Source organism: Triticum dicoccoides, chromosome 4A (assembly GCF_002162155.2).
Source record: "Triticum dicoccoides isolate Atlit2015 ecotype Zavitan chromosome 4A, WEW_v2.0, whole genome shotgun sequence".
Lineage (NCBI taxonomy): Eukaryota > Viridiplantae > Streptophyta > Magnoliopsida > Poales > Poaceae > Triticum > Triticum dicoccoides.
Genome location: NC_041386.1, coordinates 341,773,918 through 341,788,453, shown reverse-complemented (window position 1 = coordinate 341,788,453; position 14,536 = coordinate 341,773,918).

The following is a 14,536-nucleotide window of genomic DNA, read 5'->3' as shown; positions in this document are numbered from 1 at the left end:
TCTCGCCTCGCTGCCGCCTCTGCTGCCTCGCCGCACTGCCGCCCCGTGCCGCCCGCGACGCCCCTCACCGCTGCCGCTGCTTCCGCCGCCACCGGAGCCCCGCGCCGCCTCGCCGGAGATCGCCGGAGTAACCACCGTCATCGCCGGTTCTTTTGGGTGAACCGGTATAAACCGTAACCCGCCTCGGTTTTATTTTAAGTTCGTTTAAAAAAAAACTAGACTAGATCTATTTTTTTAGGTTTTATTAAACAGCGAACGTCCACTGTTTTGATCTTATAAACGAGCGTTCGTTATTTAGTATTTTCGTTTCCTGGTTATTTTTCGGCCAGGGACCTATCCGTGAAGATTTATTTACAGATTAGTCCCTAATTTTCAAATGACTATAACTTTTTGCTCGTTAGTCCAAATTCAATGAAACCAACGCCCACGTCTTCGTTGTGATCCCCTCTATCCGGATAATCAACTTAAACATGATTTTGAAAAGTTTAAAATTTGAATTAGATCAGATTTGAATTCAAACTTCGTTTGATCATAACTTGAGTTTCGTAACTCCGTTTGAGTTGATTCTTTTTGCAAATCGAAGCTCTTGACCTAAACATTACAATAAGGCCAAATTCACATAATTTTGGTACTGTTAGAAATTGTTTTATGTTGCAATAGCTATTTGCTTGGTTTTGACGTTTTCCGAATCGTCTTCTTCGTTCTTTCTGATCTTTGAGTGATTGCTTATGTGTGGTTACTATTGCTTGCTTACGATAGATTGACCGGAGTGTGACGAGTAGAGCTATCAAGAGTTTTGAGTGCGAATCATCTTCATCAACATTGCAGGCAAGTTCACACTTTGATCATACCTTTTCTACAACCCAGTTTTATTGCATTAGACCAATCCTCACACATTGCATGATTAGGATCTAATTAAATTGTGGGATGGGAAGTAGATGAGGTAGTACCTATCACCTGTATTATTATGAAACCTTTGGGAGTTACTTCTACGTTTGCTTATTATGCCATGCTATGCTAGTAGACGTGGATTGGGTGAGTGATATCCATGACAGATGTGAGTCGATAATTTTAATGGTTTATCTAAGGTGGGAACTTAAACACACATCTGGGTGGATTGAGGCACCTGATGTCTATCAGGACTTGCCTGTTTTATTTTGGACCGCCACCCAGGCTCAAAGGGATCATAAGATCATTCATGCTAGAAACTTCCGTGTGCAGCCACATGCTATTATGGGCTCTGGCATAGTTGACTAAGTTGTGCAAACTCTTATGGGGTGGACTAGCAGATGTAGGGGTTGTAGGTGGTACGGTCTACCCCACATGTAAGGTGCTAGCGTTTCTGAAAGACTATGTCTTGGTCATCCGTTTCTCAAACACCATGTAGTGCGAGAAAACAAACGGAGGCGATCGAGTCATGTGGGGAAAAGTGCGCAAACCTCTGCAGAGTGTACAAACTAATCATGATTAGCCGTGTCCCCGGTTATGGACATCTTGAGTATCTAGTTCTTGTATTATCCTGTTGATCTCATCACGTTACTTTAAGTTAAGTTTGTTGGGTTTAATGATGTTACTTAATTGGGATTGAGAATGCTGTCAACCATTCTCAATGTTCAACAACCACCATGATAGTTAAATAAAATTTATTCCTTTGCAGTAGGGAAAAATTGGCTTTACGCAAAAACCTTATAACCATAGAGCTTTTTTTCCACCAGCCAAATATGCATGTAGTGATAGCCTTTATTCATCATTTTCTCTATGGTGTGAATTTGCCAGTACATTCAATGTACTGACCCGTTTCGGGCTGCAACGTCTCATGTTGCAGGTTTATCTTACGACGAGTAAGTGATACGCTAGGGTTACGATTTCTACACTCAACTTTGCCGTTGGTGTTGATGGGAATCCACAACCTTGTTGCTTCCACTATATGGATTGAGGTAATAGTATTTATGTTACTTTGTACATGTGATTTACCTCTGTTATAAATCCTTCGAGTACTGTGTGTGTCAGCATACCGATCCAGGGATGACACTTAAGCATAGAGACTTGATCCATTCGGGTCAGGTCGCTACAAAATCATACCACATGGGCAAGATGACTGAAAGCCTCGTTTTCAGTAAAATGGAACTAGGAAGCAACTTGTTGGAAGTAATACATTTTGATGTGTGCAGTCCAATGAGTGCTGAGGCGGGTAGTGGATATCGTTATGTACTTACTTCACAGATGATTTGAGTAGATGTTGAGTATATTTACTTGATGAATCACGAGTCTGATTTATTGAAAGGTTGAAGTAATTTTAGGGTGAAGTTGAAAGATCGTCGTGACAAGAGGATAAAAGATCTATGATATGATCATAGAGATGAATATCTGAATTACGAGTTTGGACAGAATTAAGACATTGTGGAAATTGTTTCACAACTAATATAGCCTGGAACACCATAGTGTGATGGTGTGTCCGAACATCATAACTGCACCCTATTGGATATGATGCATACCATGATGTCTCTTATTGAATTACCACAATAGTTTATGGGTTAGGCATTAGAGACAACCACATTCACTTTAAAAGGGGCACCACGTAATTCCGATGAGATGACACCATATGAACTATGGTTTAGAGAAACCTAAGCTGTCATTTCTTAAAAGTTTGGGGCTGCGACGCTTATGCGAAAAGTTTCAGGCTGATAAGCTCGAACCCAAAGCGGATAAATGCATCTTCATAGGACACCCAAAACAGTTGGGTATACCTCCTGTCTCAGATCCGAAAGCAATAAGGGATTGTTTCTAGAATCGGGTCCTTTCTTGAGGAAAAGTTTCTCTCGAAAGAATTGAGTGGGAGGATGGTGGAGACTTGATGAGGTTATTGAACCGTCTCTTCAACTAGTGTGTGGCAGGGCACAGGAGTTGTTCCTGTGGCACCTACACCAATTGAAGTGGAAGCTTATGATAGTGATCATGAAACTTCAGATCAAGTCACTACCAAACCTCGTGGGATGACAAGGATGCGTACTACTTCAGAGTGGTACGTAATCCTGTCTTGGAAGTCATGTTGCTAGATAACAATGAACCTACGAGCTATGGAGACGCGGTGGTGGGCCTGGATTCCGATAAATGGCTCGAGGCCATAAATCCGAGAGAGGATCCATGTATGAAAACAAAGTGTAGACTTTGGCAGAACAACTCGATGGTCGTAAGGCTGTTGAGTGCAGATGGATTTTAAAAGGAAGACGGACAATGATGGTAAATGTCACCATTAAGAAAGCTTGACTTGTCGTTAAGATGTTTTCCGACAAGTTCAAGGAGTTGACTACGATGAGACTTTCTCACTCGTAGCGATGCTAAGAGTCTATTGGAGTTATATTAGCGATTACTGCATTATTTATGAAATCTTGCAGATAGGATGTCAAAACATTGTTTCCTCGACATTTTTTGAGGAAAGGTTGTATGTGATACAAACCGGAAGGTTTTGTCAATCCTGAAAGATGCTAATAAGTATGCAAAGCTCCAGCAATCCTTCTAGGGACTGGAGTAAGCATCTCGGAGTTGGAATGTATGCTTTGATGATGATCAAAGATTTTGGGTTTATACAAAGTTTATGAGAAACTTGTATTTCCAAAGAAATGAGTGGGAGCACTATAGAATTTCTGATGAATATATGTTGTTGACATATTGTTGATCAGAAATGACATAGAATTTCTGGAAAGCATATAGGGTTATTTGGAAAGTGTTTTTCAATGGAAAGCCTGGATTAAGCTACTTGAACATTGAGCATCAAGATCTATAAGGATAGATCAAAACGCTTAATGGTACTTTCAAATGAGCACATACCTTGACATGATCTTGAAGGTGTTCAAGATGGACCAGTCAAAGAAGGAGTTCTTGCCTGAGTTGTAAGGTATGAAGTTAAGACTTAAAGCTCGACCACGGCAGAAGAAAGAGGAAGGACGAAGGTCGTCCCCTATGCTTTTGTCATAGGCTCTATACGGTATGCCATGCTGAGTACCGCACCTGATGTGTGCCTTGCCACATATCTGGCAAGAGGGTACAAAGGTAATCTAGGAGTAGATCACCAGATAGCGGTCTAAATTATCCTTAGAGGAATAAGGATATGTTTCTCGGTTATGGAGGTGATAAAGAGTTCGACGTAAAGAGTTACGTCGATGCAAGCTTAACACCTATCCGGATAGCTCTGAGTAGAGATACCGGATACGTATAATGGAGCAACAATTTAGAATAGCTCCAAGTAGAACAGTTATTTGAAATGGCTCCAAATATAGCATAGTAGCTGCATCTACAAGATGACATAGAGATTTGCGAAGTACATACGGATCTGAAAGATTCAGACCCGTTGACTATAACATCTCTCACAAGCATAACATGATCAAACCCAGAACTCATCGAGTGTTAATCACATGGTTATGTGAACTAGATTATTGACTCTAGTAAACTCTTTGGGTGTTAGTCACATGGGGATGTGACCTTGAGTGTTAAACACATATCGATGTGAACTGGATTATTGACTCTAGTGCAAGTGGGAGACTGTTGGAAATATGCCCTAGAGGCAATAATAAATTAGTTATTATTATATTTCCTTGTTCATGATAATCGTTTATTATCCATGCTAGAATTGTATTGATAGGAAACTCAGATACATGTGTGGATACATAGACAACACCATGTCCCTAGTAAGCCTCTAGTTGACTAGCTCGTTGATCAATAGATGGTTACGGTTTCCTGACCATGGACATTGGATGTCGTTGATAACGGGATCACATCATTAGGAGAATGATGTGATGGACAAGACCCAATCCTAAGCCTAGCACAAGATCATGTAGTTCGTATGCTAAAGCTTTTCTAATGTCAAGTATCATTTCCTTAGACCATGAGATTGTGCAACTCCCGGATACCGTAGGAGTGCTTTGGGTGTGCCAAACGTCACAACGTAACTGGGTGGCTATAAAGGTACACTATAGGTATCTCCGAAAGTGTCTGTTGAGTTGGCACGAATCGAGACTGGGATTTGTCACTCCGTGTAAACGGAGAGGTATCTCTGGGCCCACTCGGTAGGACATCATCATAATGTGCACAATGTGATCAAGGAGTTGATCACGGGATGATGTGTTACGGAATGAGTAAAGAGACTTGCCGGTAACAAGATTGAACAAGGTATCGGGATACCGACGATCGAATCTCGGGCAAGTATCGTACCGCTAGACAAAGGGAATTGTATACGGGATTGATCAAGTCCTTGACATCGTGGTTCATCCGATGAGATCATCGTGGAACATGTGGGAGCCCACATGGGTATCCAGATCCTGCTGTTGGTTATTGACCGGAGAGTCATCTCGGTCATGTCTGCATGTCTCCCGAACCCGTAGGGTCTACACACTTGAGGTTCGGTGACGCTAGGGTTATAGAGATATTAGTATGCGGTAGCCCGAAAGTTGTTCGGAGTCCCGGATGAGATCTCGGATGTCACGTGGAGTTCCGGAATGGTCCGGAGGTAAAGAATTATATATAGGAAGTGCTATTTCGGCTATCGGGACAAGTTTCGGGGTCACCAGTATTGTACTGGGACCACCGGAAGGGTCCCGGGGGTCCACCGGGTGGGGCCACCTGCCCCGAGGAGCCACATGGGCTGTAGGGGGTGTTCCTTGGCCTGTATGGGCCAAGGGCACAAGCCCCAAGAGGCCCATGCGCCAAGAGAAGAGGGAAAGGAAGAGTCCTAAAGGGGGAAGGCACCTCCTAGGTGCCTTGGGGAGGAGGGACTCCTCCCTTGGCCGCACCCTTCCTTGGAGGAAGGGCCAAGGCTGCGCCCCCCCTCTCCCTTGGCCCTATATATAGTGGGGGAAAGGGAGGGCAGCAACACCTAAGCCCTGGCGCCTCCCTCTCCCTCCCATGACACATCTCCCTCCTCCCGCAGCGCTTGGCGAAGCCCTGTTGGAATCCCGCTACTTCCGCCACCACGCCGTCGTGCTGCTGGATCTCCATCAACCTCTCCTCCCCCCTTGCTGGATCAAGAAGGAGGAGACGTCGCTGCTCCGTACGTGTGTTGAATGCGGAGGTGCCGTCCGTTCGACACTAGGATCATCGGTGATTTGGATCACCACGAGCATGACTCCATCAACCCCGTTCTCTTGAACGCTTCCGCGTGCGATCTACAAGGGTATGTAGATCCACTCCTCCCTCGTTGCTAGATGACTCCATAGATAGATCTTGGTGACACGTAGGAAAATTTTGAATTTATGCTACGTTCCCCAACACTTAGCCCATCACAAGCTCTCATGGTCAGCGAAGGATATTCCTTCTCCTGGGAAGACCCGATCAGTCTCGGAACCCTGGTTACAAGACATTTTAACAATGGTAAAACAAGACAAGCAAAGCCACCAGATGTACTGACAAATCCCTATAGGAGTCGCACATATCTCATTCTCAGGGCACACCGGATAGGTCAAGCTACGAGTAAGACCAACCCTCAAGTTGACCCAAGGTGGCCCAGCAGGTTGCCCGTTTCGAACCAACACTCAGAGGAGCACTGGCCCGGGGTTTTTTAAAAATAAAGATGACCCTTGAGTCTGCTGAACCCAAGCGAAAGGTATATGGTGGTAGATAGGCAAATGGTAAAACCAAGGTTGGGCCTTGCTGGAGGAGTTTTATTCAAGGCGAACTGTGAAGGGGTTCCCATAACACCCAACCGCGTAAGGAACGCAAAATCAAGGAACATAGCACCGGTATGACGGAAACTAAGGCGACAAGAGTGGAACAAAACACTAGGCATAAGGCCGAGCCTTCCACCCGTTACCAAGTATATAGATGCATTAAAGTAAAAAATAGATAATAATGATATCCCAACAATATCCATGTTCCAACATGGAACAAACTTCATCTTCACCTGCAACTAGCAACGCTATAAGAGGGGATGAGCAAAAGCGGTAACATAGCCAAACAATGGTTTGCTAGGAAGGTGGGTTAGCGGCTTGACATGGCAATGGGAGGCATGATATAGCAAGTGGTAGGTAGCGTGACAGAGCAATAAAGTGAACAACTAGCAAGCAAAGATAGAAGTGATTTTGAGGGTATGGTCATCTTGCGTGCAAAGTTCTCAGAGTTGTCGAAAGCTTGATCCTCGTAAGAGTACTCAACACGTTCCATGGTCACGTACTTGTCTCCTGGCTCTACCCAAAGAAAGAACACAAGCAATGGAACAACAATCAATCATGGTGCAATGCACAAGCAACATGATGCAATACATGCATGATATGCAAGATAAAATATGCAATGCATATGCATGCTCCGGAAGGGGAAGAATGAACAAGGAATCAAATTGGCAAACAAATTATGCCGATGGAAAGATGAGATGATTTCGGTTGAAATCGATATAAAGATCAGCGGAAATGGATGCACGGTTTGCAAATGGCAAGCAAAAGAAGAATGGTGCTATTTTGCGATTAACATCACAATGCCACTTAGAATGCAACAAGAAACTAAGCTAATTTACTCCAACATGGCAACAAAGCATATGGAAGTGATGTACAAGAGATTCTTGACAAAACATGAACAATGAGCTACGGCTAAATCAGACTAGAACATGTTCAAACAAGCATGGCAAAAGTGCAAAAGATATCAGCTTCACAGACTTAGAGAAAATAGTAACATGTCAAAACAACATCAGGAAGCAATGTTTAGAGCAAGCAAACAACATGCTACAGGAACATATCATAGCAAAAAAAGGCACAAAAAATATGATGGCACCGATGTCAACATAGCAAGTTTTATTAACAGTTTTAGACTTAGCAGAAAAACAGAGCATGGCATAAACAGATTTATGAAGGCAACTTTGTGAGCTCCCACTCACCACGAAGCACTGCATGACAATATAAGCATACCAATAGCAAGATGACATGTTCATGAAGCTAACCATGGAAAGAGAAAGTTCATAGGATGCATGGATCACTAACAACAACCATGGCAATATTGACTAACATGTTATCATTTTTCCAGGAACATTTTATAGCAAAAGTAGAGCAGGGCCAAGACATGCTAGAGCACTCCATAATTGCAAACAGGGACATGGATGGATAGAGCATAACCACATGTTCAAAAAATCCTTACTGGAGTTTCCCAAAATAAGAATGGATCTCACTGTAGCATCAAGTTTACATGGCATCAAAATAACAGCAGGAAAAGGACTTAGCAAAATCCTAAGTCCCAGAAAACAACAACATTGTGGAGCCTACTTTGCATGCTTGTGCTAGTCACCACATAGATTACAAAAATATAAGACAAGCACCTTTGTAAAGATGGTATGATGTAGTTCAAAACACATGTAAACCTCAAGATCATATGTTGCACACATCAAATGCAACAAAAATGACAAAACCTCATGATCTGATAAGTACCAGCAGTTAACATTTTATAACACTCTTGCATCAATGAAAATGGCATCATAAAGGAGAGTAACATGGATGGAAATGCTTCTAATGTGAAGGTCTCAACGAGTCTAATAATTGGACATATCATATGCATGAATCGAAGCAACGAGCGCGGAGATAGAACTTGATGAACAGGGGCATAAAAATATTAGGGAAAGCGAGGACTTTGTAGAATTTTACCACCACAGAACGGATCTAGGGTTCGGGCACGGAGATCGAGGATGACCGGATCCCACCAGAGAACTTGTCGGAGAGGAGGACGGGGATGCCGGAGCGCCGGGAAGAACGCCGGAGGAGGTCGAGCTCGCAGGAGGAGGGGCCGGGGACGGCACTGGTGGGGCGACGCGGTGGCGGGGCGACGTGGTGGCATGCTACAGTGGCGCAAGGGCGGCGCCAGCGGGCAGTGAAGGGCGCGGTCGCGGCTGGCGACGGCGTTGGAGCGGGGTTCTCATGGGTGGACGAGGCAGCGCGCGCGAAGGAGCGGGGCGGCGGCGACCGGGCCGCGGGGGGCGGCGATGATGTGGTGATGCGGGAGTGGCTGAGGCAGCGGGGTTGGTGACATGGAGGGCACTGATTGGACAGAGTGAGGTGGCCAGTGGACGAGTCTGACGCAGACGGACATGTCCGGTGGCGCGGGAAGAAGGGACCTAGGGTTTGGACTGCGAGAATTTTCGGGGAGGGGCACATATTTATAGGTAGAGGGAGATTGGAGTGTCCAAAAGAGGTGTAGTTTTCTCCCACACGATCTTGATCTGACGACGGAGGACATGGAGATGGTTTAGATGGGTTATTGGGTCGTTTTGGAGGGGTGTTGGGTTGCAACACACAAGAGGCCTTTGCAGTTACCTGGTTAACCGTTGGAGCATCAAACGGCCTCCAAATGGAATGAAATTTGACAGGCGGTCTACCGGTGGTGTACCAAGGCCACTTGGCAAATCTCAGCCCATTCCGAGAAAGTTTAGCACCCGCTCACGAAAAGAGACAAGAGGGGTGCGTCGGTGCATGTGGGAGTGTCGGATTGCGAAACGGACAACGGGGAAATGCCCGGATGCATGAGACGAACACGAATGCAAATGCGATGCACATGATGAGATGGTATGAAATGCATCAAATGAACAAAATGCAAAACAAAGACAAAACCCAACCACGGAGGGAATCTCATAACTTAAAGCCAAAAATGGCAAGAGACAGAGTTATAAATATGTCAAGTTACATCCGGGGTGTTACAGTGGACTTGCCAAAAAGGCTTCGATACGTGACCCTTCCTGAAAAGATGATGAATTGTAGTTGCAAAGTTTACTGAAAACATAGTTTGTTGGTTTACAATAGAGTTTATGCTTTATACTTCGATGTTGTGATGTAGTTACTTACTCATGAGAAGTCTATGATGAAAGTTTATGATAAAAGTTATCTGATAAAGTTTTATGTTAAAGTTTGTTGCTGTTATAATAATGTACATGATGCTTCTATGTCCATATGTTGTTTTTATTGACACCTCTCTCCCTAAGCATGTGGACATGTTTTTCGATTTTGGTTTTTTGCTTGAGGACAAGCGAGGTCTAACCATGGGGGAGTTGATACGTCCACTTTGCATCATGTTTACCTACTGTTATTTATACTGTTTTTATGCATAATAATGCTTTTTGGAGTAATTCTAATGCCTTTTCTCTCATAATATGCAAGGTTCACACAAAGAGGGAGAATTCCTGCAGTTGGAAATCTGGACCTGAAAAACCTATGTCATGCTCCCTATTCTGCACAACTCCAAATGAGCTAAAACTTTACGGAGATTTTTATGGAATATATAAGAAATACTGGAGCAAATAAGTACCAGAGGGGGCCCACCAGGTGGGCACAACCCACCTGGGCGCGCCATGGAGCCAAGGCGCGCCCTAGTGGGTTGTGCCCTCCTCGGCCCACCTCCGGTGCCCCTCTTCTGGTATATAAGTCATTTTGACCTAGAAAAAAATAAGGGGAGGACTTTCGGGACGAAGCGCCGCCATCTTGAGGAGGAACTTGGGCAGGAACACTTTTGCCCTCCGGCGGAGCGATTCCACCGGGGGAACTTCCCTCCCGGAGGGGGAAATCATCGTAGTCATCATCACCAACAACTCTCCCATCTTGGGGAGGGAAATCTCCTTTAGCATCTTCAACAGCACCATCTCCTCTCAAACACTAGTTCATCTCTTGTGTTCAATATTTGTACCGGAACTATAGATTGGTACTTGTGGGTGACTAGTAGTGTTGATTACATCTTATAGTTGATTACTCTATGGTTTATTTGGTGGAAGATTATATGTCAGATCCAATATGCTATTTAATAACCCTCTGATCTCGAGCATGATTATCATTTGTGAGTAGTTACTTTTGTTCTTGAGGTCACGGGAGAAATCTTGTTGCAAGTAATCATGTGAATTTTATATGTGTTCGATATTTTGATGGTATGTATGTTGTGATTCCCTTAGTGGTGTCATGTGAATGTCGACTACATGACACTTCACCATATTTGGGCCTAATGGAATGCATTGTGGAGTAGTTATTAGATGATGGGTTGCAAGAGTGATAGAAGCTTAAACCCTAGTTTATGCGCTATTCCGTAAGAGGCTGATTTGGATCCAAAAGTTTAATGCTATGGTTAGAATTTATTCTTAATACTTTTCTCGTAGTTGTGGATGCTTGCGAGGGGGTTAATCATAAGTTGGAGGTTTGTTCAAGAAAGAACAACACCTAAGCACCGGTCCACCCACGTATCAAATTATCAAAGTGGCGAACACAAATCGAACCAACATGATGAAAGTGACAAGATGAAATTCCCGTGTACCCTCAAGAACGCTTTTCTTATCATAAGAGACCATTTTGGCCTGTCCTTTGCCTCAAAAGGATTGAACTACATTGCTGCACTTTTGTTACCATTACAGTTACTTGCTTGTTACAAATTATCTTGCTATCAAACTACTCGTTACTTATAATTTCAGTGCTTGCAGAGAATTCCTTACTGAAAACCGCTTGTCATTTCCTTCTGCTCCTCGTTGGGTATGACACTCTTACTTATTGAAAGCACTACGATTTATCCCCTATACGTGTGGGTCATTAGCAGGTTTCCTCTTTGGTTCTAAAGAGGCAAGCGCGGGCGCGGAGTCCCGAGGAATCAACCAAAGGTTTCCATTCCCGCGCAATGAGACCAAGACCGCCAGAACGGCAGGACGGATGTCATCACCAAGCCCACCATGGTGTCTCGAGCGAAAGCTTTGCAGAAGAATACCACCTTTTGTTGGGATAAGATGTACTAGTCCCCCCTTCAAAATTGGCCCCTGTGGGATCCCTTCCTACCTTCGTTTTGGAGGAAGAGGATCGACGCCACTATAAATATAGCTTAGCCACCACCATAGGAGGGGATCCACACAAGAACAGGCCTCCCGAGGTTGTTCTTCCCCTGTACTAGTTCATCATTAGCTCCTTGCGAGGCTAATCCAACCCAGAGCAGGAGTAGGGTCTTACACCGCAAGGTGGCCCAAACCTGGGTAAACTGCCATGTCCCTTTGCTTTCTTGTTCATCGAGCTAGGCCGTGGGGGCGAAGAGTTGGTTGGCAGGAGACGTCGAGTTCTTCACACACGCCTGAGAGTTCGAACCTTTCTTGGGTCAGTGGAGCCCTGAACCTGACACTATCTCTCAAGAGTAGAGGTAGGAGCATAGCTCAACTAAGATGAGCTATCACATTGCTAACCCTAACTACAGGAAGGGGAAGGAGTATATATAGGATAGTCCATGAAGGGGTAAGTTAGGAAGGGATACATGGGCCTCTGGCCCCGTTGTGCACGCATAGGTGCCGGACATCCGATGTTTTGACTCTAGACAGGTGACACTGGATTTCCCATGGGCGTCGGACGTTCGATGACTGGGACTTGTCGAATGTCCATAGGTTGGCGGTCGTCTCGGCAATGTACAGTTGACAACATCCGTCCTTCTGGTTGGCTAGGTGTGGACGCGTCGGACGTCCGGAGGAGCTTAGTCATTTGGGCACTGTAGAGTGTCGGACGTCCGGTGGCTTCAGGTTGTCGGCGTCCTAGGAATGGGGGTCCCCAGACTTTCCTGCCTATGGCCCACGGTGTGGCTCCACCAGCGGCCCCGTACGGCCCATATTCACCAGCAAACACTCAAGACCCTCGCGAGGGGCCAAGCCTCGCGAGGCGGACGACGCAATACCTCCTCGGGGGTGTCCTCACCAGGCTGGCTCGCGAGGGGCGGAGAGATAAAGGCAAGGGGCACCTCGCGAGGTTCCTGTGATGCAAGCCATGATGACCAAGGCCAGGCGGGCGCCAGCACGCTTAGTGTCCTCGTTTCCTCTTTGGTGCTAAAGGGACAGGCGCTGGCAAGGAGTCCCGAGGCATCAGGCAAAGGTTTCCATATCAATGCAACGAGACCAAGACCAGCAGGATGGCAGGACTGAGGTCACCGTGGAGCCTAGGACGATGTCATCACCAGAGCCTTTGGCAGGAGAACACCACCTTTAGTCAAGATAAATTGTACTAGTTGTCTCCCTTCAAATTTGGTCGTTGTTGGATCCCTTCCAGCCTACATTTGGGAAGAGGACCAGGTCCTCTATAAATAGGGCTAGCCACCACAGCAAGAGGAGGTATCCGAGGCCATTCAGATCACCGTCATCCACATGAAACTCACCAAGCATAAGAGCACATCTCCTCAGGAGGTTGTTCTTCCCTTCTAACTGTTCATCCTCAGCCCAAGAGGCAATCGACCACACGACAGTGGAGTAGGGTATTACACCACATCGGTGGCATGAACCAGTATAAATCCTGTGTCCCTTTGTTATGTGAGTTCGACGTGCTGAGCCTTGAGATCGTGGAGAGAGCGTGAGCTACGGGGGTGGAGAGACCTTCGTGCACACCCAAGTGTTCGAACCTCAAGGGTTTTGCCGGAACCCGAAATCCTACATTTGGCGCGCCAGGTAGGGGTGCGCTAAAGCTTTCCTTCCATTGGTCCACGTTCCTCCGCTCCACCGCATCCATGTCAAATGTGTGTCGAGCCCGTGCCAACCGTCGGTCCGCCCTCGCCGCCCGTGTCGCTCAGACAGCCCCTGTCGGCGGGCCTCCCCGTCGTTCTCCATCTCTTGTTGCCAACACCGCTACTGGCCCGGCAGCAAACGAGCAACAAGCATCATCACTGCACCCCTCCATGCGACGGGACGGCCGCACCGCCACCCCGTCACTGACTCTGGCCGGCTCATCGTCTCATGGTCGTTGCGCACCCACTGACACACAGGCTGCGCTGCTCATGGCATGTGAGCTCTAGCGCTACTGCCCAATCGACGACCTCTACGAGGGCTGGTTAGACCACATCGCCGAGCTTGTCAGCGCCGCTGGGGGCTCCCCTACACCATCCCTCTCGCTGCCTCGCCCACCTCCAGCCGCGGGCGATGTAGCTCATGGAGCGCCTCCGCCGCCTCCGCATCAAGACGGTGCCCGCGCACCGCGACGCGCAGCCCACGGAGCGCCACCGCCCCCTCCGTGTCAAGACGGTGTCCTCGCCCCAAGACGCGCGGTCCCGCAGTGTGATTCGCCATGCCGTGTGCCTGCGCACGAAGAAGGAAGCTGCCAAGAGGTTCCCCGGCCACAAGAAAACGCTCCAGCGCTCCCGGCACCACCACGACAAGACCGCGTGCCACCTGCAGCGGCGGTGCGTGGACATCAAGGGCAGGCTCCGACCCTACCGAGGACTTCGGTGGCCACCGCAGGCTGCCGTGCTTTTGCTCCTGAGCTGCGCACCATTGTTTAGCCAGGCAAGTTCAAGACAGAACTGCCTCCGCGCTACGACGGCACCCCCGACCCCACGGAGTTCCTGCAGCTCTATGAGCTGAGCATCGAGGCGGTGAAAAGGTCATGGCGAACTGGTTCCCTATGGCTCCCAAGGATGGCGCTCGCTCGTGGCTCCTGAACTTACCCACGGGATCAATCTCCTCCTGGGGTGAGATGCTCAACCTCATCGCCAACTTTCAGGGCACTCGTGACCGCCCTACGGCCGTGGGTGACCTGCGCCGCAACAAGCAACAACCGGGAGAGACCCTGCAGAAGTACATCCAGCGCTTCAA